This window comes from Artibeus jamaicensis, unplaced genomic scaffold (genome assembly GCF_021234435.1).
Source record: "Artibeus jamaicensis isolate MK-2021 breed Jamaican fruit bat unplaced genomic scaffold, CSHL_Jam_final contig_3214, whole genome shotgun sequence".
NCBI lineage: Eukaryota > Metazoa > Chordata > Mammalia > Chiroptera > Phyllostomidae > Artibeus > Artibeus jamaicensis.
The window spans coordinates 4,473,972-4,486,987 of NW_026521760.1; positions in this window are offsets into that span (position 1 = coordinate 4,473,972).

Genomic DNA, 13,016 nt, shown 5'->3' on the forward strand with positions numbered 1-13,016 from the left:
CTCCCTTGAGGAAATCATGGGCTGTTTTATCTGCCTTTATTATGCAATGTACCTCAAAGGCTGTGACTGCTCTATCTGTGGGCACCCTCTCCAACCTTTTGCAGGATTTGGGGGTGGTGTTCCCCTATTTTCCAGGGACCTCCACTCCGACCTATCCAGTCACAGTCCCTGGACCAGCAGCATTAGCCAAATCTGAGAATGTTAGAAATGCAGTCTCAGGCCTCACCCTAGATCTGTTGAATCAGAATTCGTGAGGGTGGGGTCCAGCAACCTGTGTTTTAACAAGCTTTCCAAGTAACTCTGGCATCTGCTATTCAAATTTTGGGGCTACAGCCTGTGGTTCTTAAATCTGAAACAGAGGTATCACCTGGAAGCTATGAAGAAATTCAGATTCTTGGGTCCTGCCTCAGACCCATGGAATCAGAATATGCATTTTAACAAGATCCTCAGGTGATTCCTCTGCCTGTTAAAGTCTGGGAAGCTCTGGGTTACTGTTATGCCATGATTTTCAGCCTTGAGTACATAACGAAACCACCTGGGGATATTTAAAAGCCTACCTCCAGAGATTCTGCTGTTACTGGTCTGGGGTGCTGTTTAAGCACCGGAGATTTTTTCAAAGCTTCCCAAGTCATTCTAATGGGCAGAAGAGAAGGTTGAGAAACGCTGCTGTAAATCCTCAAACAGAGTATATTTACTTTTGTTTCTAACAGTCTTCTTTATATGACTGACTTTCAACCTTGCAACAAATCTTAATCTTTATCTGCATTAATGGAAGATGTGCCTAGGTAGAGAGGTCCTTATTTCATGATCAGATCAAACCCAAAATACCACCTTCATCTCTGGACTCCCTTCTGGAGAAGAATGTGGCAGAACCAGAGCATGGTTAGAGAGATTAGGACCAAAGGAAGCAACACAAATCATTCCTGTGAGAAATGGGTATAGGAATTTGTAATGTTTAGGCAGCCAGAGTGATCTTTTAAAATGTAAATCAGATCGTATTACTGCCATGCCTATCACTTGCACTTGGAAAGAAATCTGTCTTTCACCAAGTTCCTTCGTGATGTGCCGCACCGTCATTGCCCACCTCAACTCGAATCCTTTGTTCTTCTCACCCTCTCCAGCCACCACTCCCCTTCACATCCTCTGATCACTGAGCATTTTCTTGTGAGAGTGACTTCACCCTCTATTCCTTCTGCCTGTAGTGCTTTTCCCTGAGGCTTCAACTTTCCCGTCTCTACTCAGATAAGGCACCTTTCCTGTCTACTCAGTCCCTCCCAGTACCTTTCTGGAACAAAAGCCTACTTAGGTTCTTCCTGATACCTACGATGATCTATAGTTACCTTCTTTACTTGTCTATTTTCTTATTTATTACCTTCTTTGGAATGCAAACTAATAAAAATATATGCTACTAAAGTGTTGAGAGTTGAGTAATAAGATAAAATAAAGTGAGTTGTTCTTCCAGCAACAAGTGTTTCTTCATAAGCATTTTTCTGAATAATATTTTTCCTTCGGGCTCATCTACATACCAAAAAGTTGACAAGCATATTACACTTCCTTGGTTATATATATTTCGATGTGACACTATTCATTTATTTTTATGTGTATCATTTATGTGTATTTAAAATATCAAACCAGAAAGTCTCTATTTTGCCTGCATAAATATTTGTTTACTCAATAAATAAAATTTTTGTTGCTGTCCCGGAACTACAAAATAATATACGATTGTCTATAATATAGATAAAAAGCCCTACGAAGCCTACTTAGCACTTGTATGTGACTCGGTTAAGAACTCATAGAGTTATGACATAATCACAAGTTTTTTAAAAGCCTTAAAGCAGCTCTGGCACAATTCAGCTCAAAAAATAGCTTGAATTCTTACAGCTCTAAATTACAGTGTGAAGATGCGAACTGAACACTTGTCAAACCAGACGTGGGAGGATCGGCGATCGGAAAGTTCCAGTGTTCTATCAATTACCTCCTATTTTCAGAACAAAGGACAGGAATAAAGGGTACACAACAGAGTTCTTTCTCCTCAATTTAAAATGTCAGATTATTTTTTTAACCCTCCTGATTAGAAACCCTTTGAAGGATAACTCCCTCCCACCAAAAGAAAAAAAAAAGAAAAAAAAATTCCTTTCCAGCTTCATTTTATTGAGTTATTTTTAAGGAAATAAAAGAGAAAAACTGACTTAAGGACTTACTCATAATAAATCTATTTTGGCAGAAACCCAAACAGAAACAAGAAGTTTGACATTGGAAAATGGGATTTGACGGACATCTTGCTTTACATCAATCTTGACAATTTAAGAAAATCAGTGAGTTAGCATGGAGTACCATGCGAAGAATAAAAAAAACAAAGGCTATACCAAGATTCAGATTCTCTGTGGTAAATGTCAGAAAGGTAAATTTGGGCAATGAATTCCATGATATACTAAATTTTTTGAATTGTCTTTTTTTCTGGCATGCAGTTTCTCAAGCAATTGTCTTTTTTATAGCACACAGCCAGTTTCATAACTTCTTTATTGTCATTTACTAGATTATCCAGCATAGAATGGCTCCAGGATCCACAGCTGGAACTGCATTCCTGACGTTGATTATTAGTATTGCAGGTGCACTGTCTTATTTTTTTTCAAAGTGAATTAGCCATTGCCAGCAACCCCTGGGGGCCATTAGAATTTTGGCAGCTGGGAAAGCAAAATGACCAAAAGCGCCTGTAACCAAAGTAGCTCTACCCAGTTATTATTAATCAGGCCAATACTAAGTGTGCATAATTTCTTCTGTGACAAGAGATGGGAGAAACTGAAATTAAATTATTGATAGGCAACATAGCTTTGAAAATGCCATTTTGGTGGGAAAACAAGCCTAGAAAGTAAATTAAAAATGTAAGAAATGATTGGAAGAAAATGCTACCTATAATTCTACACAAGTCCTTTAAGCCAGTATCATTCAATATTTTTATTAAAAGCTTGGAGTAAAGATTTAGTACTAATCAAATTTATAAATCATCAGAGAATTACAATGTTTTTGAAAATTAATATTAAAATAAAATATGAGCCTGAGAAATTGGAAAAGGGGGTTAAAACAATAAAAGATAGTTCATTCAAATAACAGAAAAACATGAGTGATTCTCATAGAAAACAGTAAGTACTAAGAAATACTAATGAGATCAGAACACCAAAGACCATGAGGAAAAAAAGGTGGATGTCAATAATGTGTCACTAACACTAAAATTCTATAATTCATGTTATTCTTCATTAAATATGTCATTTAACACAATTGAATGAATTTCATTTTAATGTTTTCACTAGTACCACCTAAAGTTCATTCTAGCAATATTATTATGTAATAAAAGAGACACAAATTATATTATTAAGAAGAAAAGAATGAGTAAAAGTTTAAGAAAGAAATCCCTTCACCACAAAAGTTAGAGGGGGGGGGATAAAAAGGCAAAACAAAAATGATAGAACTCTCATTTAATACATAAATGGAAAGTAGTACTGGGTGTTAATGGTTGAGACTTTAGAGTCATAGACCTGAGTTTGAATCCTACTTCTTCCATTTTCTTCTGTTCGTTTAAAAAAAAACAAAAAAACGTGACTTAGTAAGGCACCTCACCTTCTAAATTTCCACATCTGCACAATGCAGGAAAAAATGATGTCTAGTACCGTAGGACTGCAGTAAAAATTAAGTGAAATAATGATGTAATTTATATCACCTGCATTAACAAAATTTAGTTACAATTATGATTTTCTAAAGGCCAAAACTGGTAATACTAAAATAGATCCCAACTATGGATTATTTTAAAAACAAGTCATCCTTTCCCCCAAATTAAGGGAATGGTCTAAATTAGATTCCCTAAACCTGCAAACAGAACTTGTTTATTGTATTTTATCCCATTTCACAAGTAGTACCTTTTGTGCTTGGGCAAAACTACAGTTTGCTCTCATTCTTTTTATCTTTTGTGCCTTAAATTTAACTTCTAAAATTTTTAAATTCAAAATGTTCTTTCCTACCTAAAACCTATATATCCTCACTTTTTTCTTATTCTACATACATATAATTTGCAGTCTGTTGTTTTCTAGTCTCTTCACCAAAAGGCCTACATTTTTTATCACTTGTCCAACTGCTTTGATCAAATTTTTGCATGTCCTAATTTGCATATAAAATGTGAGGAACTCTGAGAGATGTTGGTAGGACATTTGGGAAAAATGTAGACAAATAACCTATAAAACTATAATTAAATGCACTATTTCACATATTTTAATATATAGGGTCCAGCACACATAACACCCCTTTTTTACTACAAAATATTTTATTACAAAATCATATGTGATTCTGTAACATAACAATATCACACTGCAGCACATTGTATGACAGTTTAGGTGAAATGTTCAAACTGCTGTCCATCTCGTGTGAGACATTCACGTACCCTACCAACCACACTGAAGCAGGTGTTACTTAAGCCAGACCCTGGATATTTATTTTAAAAAAGGGTTTGGTGTAGCTTTAGGCAAATTTACTAAAGCAAGTTATGGTCATCCGAATTCACTGGACATCTGCAGGACTTACCCAGCATAATTCATGAGTTTTTTCATGAGTCGTGAATCCCATCACCATGACACAGACTATCTGAAGTGTCACAGGAAAGAAGACCTGGCTCCGTGTTGATAAAAATCGATCGGTCAGTAATGTGAAGGCTGTTAAAAATACGTATGTAAGAAAAAAGAAAATAATCTAGACTTCGTTTGCAAATAAATGAAATTGATTCTTAAAATCTCATATTTTTACAAGCAGTGTGAGAATTCAGGCCTGGAGACAGCAAACCTTGTGATATTAGACAAGGAAAAAAATTTTAAAGATGTTATTTTATTTAATTTTAGAGAGAGAAAGAGAGGGAAGCCTGTGAGAGGAACATCAACTGGTTGCCTCTCACATGACCATAACTGGGCACCTAGCCTGCAACCCAGGCATGTACTCTGACAGGGAATCAAACCAGTGACATTTCCGTTCCCAGGCCGCACTCAGTCCACTTGACCACACCAGCCAGGGCCAGGCAAAGAAATATTAAAGGAATATTAACTAGGAAACTTAACAGAAATAAGTCCAGTCTTAAACCTATTAAGTCCAACACCAAATTCTTGCTTTTCTCCCGAGACAAGATTTAGATTTACAGGAGACCTCTGCTCCCATTATTTTCTGTTCAAAGAAATCGCTAACCATAAAGCACCACCTGGTCCTTAAATATTCAAGATAACTCACCTTCGCCCTTCTTCAATGACTCAGATAAGAGCTCTCTCCATCCTTCCCCAGGATGACCTCATGGCTCCCTTGCCTACCTGCCTCTCTCCCACAGCCACTTTCTTTTTCTTTGAGATGGACCTCATTAACAAACTTTCTCCCTATTGCAACAGACTGAATAAAATCATCTCTTTAACTGTCTGTTGCATTTTGTCTTTCATACACAGAAAACCTATTATAACTCAGCTCAGTTGATGTCAGTCCATCTGGATGGTGGCTCAAGCCAAAAGCCTGAGTGTGATCTTTGTCTCTTGTCTCCCTCTCAAGCATCTCCATCTGATCTATCAAGAAATCCTTTTGAACCCTGGCTGGTGTGGCTCAGTGGATTGAGTGCCAGCCTGCAAACCAAAGTATCACTGGTTCAATTCCCAGTCAGGGCACGTGCCTAGGTTGTGGGCAATGTCCCCAGTATGTGCATGCAAGAGGCAACCACACATTAATATTTCTCTCTCTTTCTCCTCCTCTTCCCCTCTGTCTAAAAATAAAATAAATAAAATCTTTTAAAAATGTTGATTTAAATGTCAAAACATATTCAGAATCTAACCAGTTCTACAATTTCTCTGCTACCATCATTGGTCTGAGCCGCTGTCATCTCTCGCATAGATTTTTAAAATAACCATCCCACTGTTTCTCAGCTTCCACTCTTGCCTGGCTGTGGTATATTCTCAACAAGCAATGTTAACGAACTCCTGAAATTCAGATCATGTCATTTTTCTGCTCAAAATTCCCTGAAGATTCCTAAATTCAGTCAGAATCCTAATGGTGGCTTCAAAGTTCTCTGTGATCTGGATCCCTATAACATCTCTAAAATCATACATCTCCTACCCCTGTCCCCTTGTCACTCTGTTCCTACATAGGTCACTCAGTCAACACCTCCAAGTGTTTGCTCAAATGTCACCTTCTCAGTGAAGCCCACCTTAGCCACCCTTTTAAAAACTGTGCATACAGACCAGCATTCCACAACTCACTATTCCGCTACACCTTTCCCAGAGTGCTTTACTCCTTTTAATGCACTCTACAATGTCTTCATGTTTATTGTCTGTCTCTCCCTCTAGGAGGAAGGAAGATCTTTTATTTTATTCATTGATATATATATCTTAGTTCCTCACTCTTTTCCCTTCCATTGATATATCCTCAGTGCCTAGAAGAGTATTGGCACATAGTAGATAGTTCAATAAATATTTGCTAAAGGATTGATTGGCTGAATAGCTGTCTGACTGAATGAATGGGTAAGTGGATATAATAATATTGGCTATCTGTTTAAAGTTATTATTTGTGCAGTAATGAAGCTCTGCATGGATGATCTGAATTATTTTCCATTATGATTCTGTTGGATTTTTTCCACATCGTTACTCCTAGTTCTCTTTCCTGGCTCTGAACGTGGCAGGAAACCACTAATATTACTATGCACCTGGTACCACTGACACCATTAATGCATTACCATAGGCACACAGCCCTAAGTAAGGAAATGGCACAATTCTGCTTGTGAATTCATTAGAAACTTGGGGGCCTCCCATCAAAGGAGTGTATATCGAAACCTGTATGCCCACAGTCAAGCCACGGGAGAAGAGCAGCAGAATGTACTAAGTTGAGGAAATAAGAGACTCTTCAGCTTTCTGTACTATTGAGAAGAGTGTCTTGACTAGACTAGAAGGGAACCACAGATTCAATTTAAAATTGATAATAACAATTCTTAAGTTTTTTCCCCAACCAGCTCATTTTCAATTCCCTTATTAATTATCTAATTTTATTTATCAGCGGATCAAAACCTTTATGACTCTCTGTGCATTCTAATGCCAGAACTCCCTAATAAATAATATAGAGCAATGAAATCTAAGAAACAATTGGACTTTGGAACCAGAGAGACTCGGTTAAAATCCTGTATTATTTCTTATGTACCTTTGAGCAAGTTTTTAAATCTTTCAACCTAAATCTCCTCCTCTATAAAAAGATAACAATAATCTGTGCTTCAGAGAAAGTTGTGAGGGTGCCATTAGATCACCCCTGTGAGCTAGGCCCAGGTGTCAGGCCTAACAATAATTAAATAAATGCTGCTTCCTTTTCTTGCCTTCCTGAGGCTTGGGAACAACCAAAAAGTCTCCATTCAAATGCCAACTGGGAATTATAGAACTCTGCCTTATAGATAGCTAAAAATGTTCCAGCAGGTGCTTTCTGCCATAGCTTTGTCTATTCCTTGAACATTCAAGTGTTGTTCATACTGTTAAAAAAAAACCACAGAGGCCAGACTTGAAAATTCCCTGAGCAGAAAAAAAAAACAGTTTCATCATACAAGCAAAGCTTAATTTAGCTTATTTTGCAAAACATGCAAGGCTAAACCGACCTGGGTCATTTCTTGCTTATGCTTCTGAAAATCATAAGTAGAAATTTACAACGTTTTCCAAAATCGACATAAGATAACCACTAACACCAACTCTCTTTCATTTAAGAAAATTCTGCCCTGGCTGGTATAGCTCAGTGGATTGAGCACTGGCCTGCAATCCAAAAGGTTTGCTGGTTCAATTCCCAATCAGGGCACAGGCCTTGGTTGCAGGCCAGGCCAGATTCCCAGTAAGGAGCACACAAAAATAGGCACGTGTTGATGTTTCTCTCCTTCTCTTTCTCCCTCCTTCCCCTTCTCTCTAAAAATAAATAAAATATTTTTTAAAAAGAAAATTCTAATATTGTAACCAATCACTGTGAAGAATGAACAGTTGCTGCCCTCACATAAGCTGCTTTATGGTAAATACACCTCAGAGCCTCATTCATTCCATGTATTTGTGTGTTCATGGTTTGCCAAATGTCTTTCTGGTGTATGCACAATAAATCTTTACCAATTATTACTTCAGTGATTCATTGATTTAAGTTTTTGCTGACCTGTTGACAATACCTTAAGACCTTGACGTCTGCCTAGAACCCCATTTCACAGGTTTGAAAGACCTTCCAATTAATGTTTTTTTGTCCTCATCTTTGTTACTCTCTACCATAGGCTCCTATTCCTTAAACTTTATAACATCACAATTTTTTGTTTATTGACTTGTTGACTATTTATTCTCCTATCACCAGAATGTACATTCTTAAGAATCTTTTTCTGAACTGTTTACTGCAGTATCCCCAGGACTTAGAAGATTGCCAGGCTCATTAGTGGGTGCTCGAAGTTTGCTTAATGGAAGAATTAAGGAGAGGATTTGCATTTGAGAATAGGTCAATATCAGATCTCTCCTGTGACAAGGAGCAAGTATCCTGGATGCCAATTGCTTGCCAAAGGGCCTGGGGGGCATGCACCCTATCTCCCTGAGGGGACCCTCGGGGGACAGGAAAAGGAAACTTCATCTATTTCACATACAGCCCTGCACCAGTCATGCATTCCTTGCATTCTTTGTTGATGGACAGTCCCAGCTGGGACAGCTGAAGAGCACATTAACAACTCAACAGCCAGAGCCTGACCTCTGAGAATCCTTTCCTATTCCTATACTATATTACTCTTCTTTTGAAAAAGTTCCACTCTCAAAGTCAACCAGACTTGTTTCACTCAAACTTTTGATGAACATGCACTGTTTTCATCTCTGGGTTCTTTCTCAAGCTTGAAACTAACCTTGCTTCTGGCATAAACACTACCTGAGTTTCTTTATGTGGCTTGGACAATTTGAAATCATCGGAGAAGAAAGAGAAGAACACTTATTATTTTTGTACATTTGATTATTTAAACACTGATTTCTTTGGTCCCATTATTGTTTCAATTCATTAAGATGAGTTAAAATATATCTCCTTGGAACTGTCTCTAATATTAGTAAGACGTTGGGTTGGCCAAAAAGTCCATTTAGTTTTTTTCTATAAAATAAAGGACCCATTTTCCATTTTCACCAACACCTTTATTGTTTTGGATAGTTTGGGAATGTTGGCTGTCTCCCACATGGTGCACCTATTGTGTACATTTTCACCAACACCTTTATTGTTTTGGATAGTTTGAGAATGTTGGCTATCTCCCACATGGTAAAACGTCGATTGTCCTCAATGTCTCGATTTGATCACTATCAACTTCAACTGGTCTACCCAACTGTGCAGCATCATCCAGCAAGAAATTTCCAGCACCAAACTTCACAAATCACTTCTGACACATTCCAGTCAGTCACAGCACCTTTTTCATACACTGAACAAATCCTTTTTTTTTTGCCTTTCAGTTGTGTTTTACCTTTCTTGAAATAGTAAACCATGATATGATGAAAATATTGCATATTTTCTTCCATCTTTAATAATAAAATGGCTATACAAAAATTCAGCAATTTAAAAAAATAATAAAGAATTTATCTATTCAGTAAAAAAAAATTCAGCAATTTTGGTAAGTTTTTTTTAATGCACAATGATATAACAGCTCCCACAACACAATCTAACAAAACTATTTTGAATGAAGTTAAAGACAACTAAGCACTATTAGAGCCACCCTATAGAAAAAAACCAAATGAACTTTTTGGACAACCCAATCTAAACATATACCATCTATATATTAGAATACATCTAGTTTTTTTTTATTACTTAAAACTCTTAATTGGAAGTTTTGGCTATTAGAATCTGGGGTATCCAATTTCTCAAATAAATTTCATGGAATGTTAAAGATTGTGGTGTATTCTACTCTGTCATGTTTTTGCCACTGTGCACACAAGTGAGTGTGAGGACAGAGATTCTGCCTCCAAGCAAAACCCTAAATTACCATGGTATGTCTAAATTGCTGCATATAAGAGTAACTTCACAGTTGCTTACCTCCTTAAAAAGGTTCTTTTCCAGTTTCCTGAAGTTTAGTTTTCATAGAGCAAATGTAATATAAAAGAGCGACTATTTTAGGGATATGTATTTTGCCTCTTAAAACTTATAAGATCTAGAAAAGATAGTGTGAGAGTGTGCCTGAAATGACCGAAACTAAAGTAATCAACGAATACAGTAGGGAAAGGGCCGTCCCTGGCGTTTCCCATTCTGCTATTTCACGCTGTCCTGAATGGCTAAAAGATTCACAACAAGAGCTTTTCTAACACAAAAGACAAAACAATTGCTTTGCCCTTGGTGCTTCAAGGAGAGTATTATTTATTTTATTTCTTTACAACATATTTTTATATTGACCTTACTTATTCACTATGCATTCATTTACCTATTTTATCGTGTACACGTGGAGGAATACTTTAGGATTGCATGAATTGCACGACTTCCCTAGAAAATTAGGCTTTCATTGCTGATAGAATGCAATAGTTTTCATTTTCTAAACAATATGCTTTTTAAAAAATTTGTCCTTGTTAGCTATGTGTCTAGAGGTATCATTTTTTTAATTTACAATTTATCAGATTTCTTTACCTTAACTGTTATCTGTTATCTAAGCTGATGATTTAACTGTCTGACACTTTTATAGAGAGGGGAAAGTAAGCAAAGCAAATTCTCACCCTTTTAAATGTAGAAGTAGGGCTTAGATCCTTTATGTTTTTACTCAATTTAAATACTGATTGTATAAGACACACACAAAAAAGGAAGTAGCATTTTCTCCTAGTATTATTTTATAAATGTTTTATTCCTTACCAATCTTATTATTAGTACTAGTAATACTTAAAATAGTGTAATTTGTTAGCAATAGTAAATAAAGGAATTATTGAATTGGGCATCACTGAAACTAGAGAAGAATTTCAGCAGAACATACAAGAAAATCAGAATAAGAAATACTAGAAAACAGGTCCATAAGCTGCTTGAAATTGAGTTGACTTCCCCAATCTACAAAAGGAGAAACTTAGAAACATCAAATATAAGCGAACTATGACCTTGACAACTGAAGAGGTGGATGTACACAGTAGCTGAACATTTTAGAAGCTGAAGTTCTATCACCTTCAAGTGGAAATTCAGAAGATGGTGTAAATACACATTGGATCATCAGAGGGTTTCTTTGTAGTCAATGGAGAAATGCTAAGTCAATGTTACAGAAAAGTGATTTCTTATTCCTTTTCTATTCCCATTTTTTTGGTTTATTTTGGTTGGCAGGGGGAAAAAAGAAAGATGAAAATGAGATAAAAGAAAAGAGTCGTGACACGTTGAACAAGGTAAGGAATACTGTGAAGAAAAAGATTAACCATGTTTTTTTTTTTTTACAGTTGGAACATTCAAGTCCCAATTAGAAATATAAACGTTTTTGGCATTGTTGGGGGTGGGGAAGGAGCACGTTCAGATTAATACAAGTAAAAGCAACAGAATCAGACAAGCTCAAAATATTTTTCTACCACTATTTTTTGAAGAAACTTTTCTTTCCCAAAGAAAGTGTTACTTTAGAATTCTCTTTAATGGACAAAATTTTAAAGTGTGAATTGCTGTGAAAGCTAAGCATTTCTGAAATTCTTTTGTTGAAACTGAAGAAGCAAGACATTTGCAGTTTAAAATTTATACTTCATTATGAAATAACAACCTTTTTGTCTTGGTTTCAGAAAACATTCCATAAAAAACAGAAAGGTTGTCCAGAGTGATAACTAAGGCTCCAATGTCCAAAGCGAGTCATGAATCAAAAATTCTGGAAAGTATCCGAATACTAAGGAAAAATTAAATGTATTGATTTGATTACTTCATTTACATGATGATTGGCAAGTTATAAGCCAAGTTCCACAGCCCTATTTTTATGGGAAGCGCTAGGAATCCGGTAGCCTGTGCCTGCTATTAATGTGCTGTCCGAAGCCAGCTTAGCAGGGGAGTGGGGAAGGACAGGGGCTGCCTCAGAAAGCATCCTCTGTGCTGGCTCTCTAGGCTTGCTTTGAACTCTTGTTCATCATTATTTTATGTGGCAGCTTGTCTTTGTGTTGGTGGAAGGGAAAAGAAAAGCAAGAGAATGCCTTTAGGTTCTAAATCAAAGGGTTGCTCTGCAAATTGTTGGAGTGGCTTTCCAAAGGAAAAGCAAGTGGGAACGTTACAATTCCCTTGTTCTGTGGACCAGGACCTGAAGGGTTTTGTTAAAAAACAAAAGTTTTGTTTTGTTTTGTTTTTAATTCTCCGTAGCAAAAACACAGCATTTTTCAACGTGTGTGTCACATTCATCCTAAAACATCCCCACTATTTTTTTTTTTCAATTTGATTGGCACTTGAAGATAAAGCAAGTGGGAAAACACTTTAAAAGGGAATCCACAAAGGGAGCGAGGAGGCGTCCCTTGTCATAGAATTTCAGAACCGGAAGGAACCCAGCCACTGCCCGTAGCACACTCTTTCTTTATTGTGACCTCAAGGTCCAAAGACGTTAAATCCGTTGCCTTAGACTCCCACTCAGGAAGTCAGTAGGAGACCTTCTTCGCTGGATTCCCACTGCGCCGTCTTCACACTGCCCTATGCTGCCTCTAGCGTTAGGCCAAGAAACTACAAGGAAGAGGGCGAGAGCATCAGATTTACTCTTCTCAGCTGGCAAAAAGTGAAAAACCTGAGTCAGGGTGCTTGAACGTTTGCCCGGATAAAGAGAAGCAGTCTGCTCGTCCCAGGCAATGCGCTCACGGAACAATAGCTACTGCTCAAAGCCCATGATGCTTATTGTCGACTTTGGAAGATCAGCCTAGGGAAGAAAGCTAAATGCTTTCCTCTTGCCCTTCACGCCTACTTTTATCCAAGTGACTGTCGTTCCTCGGACATTTCGTGGGCTTGTTCTTTATTAACACACTTCCTCGCCTATGTTTTAGGTGTCTTTCAATCCTCTCTCCCTCATAATTTCTAAATTGTTATTC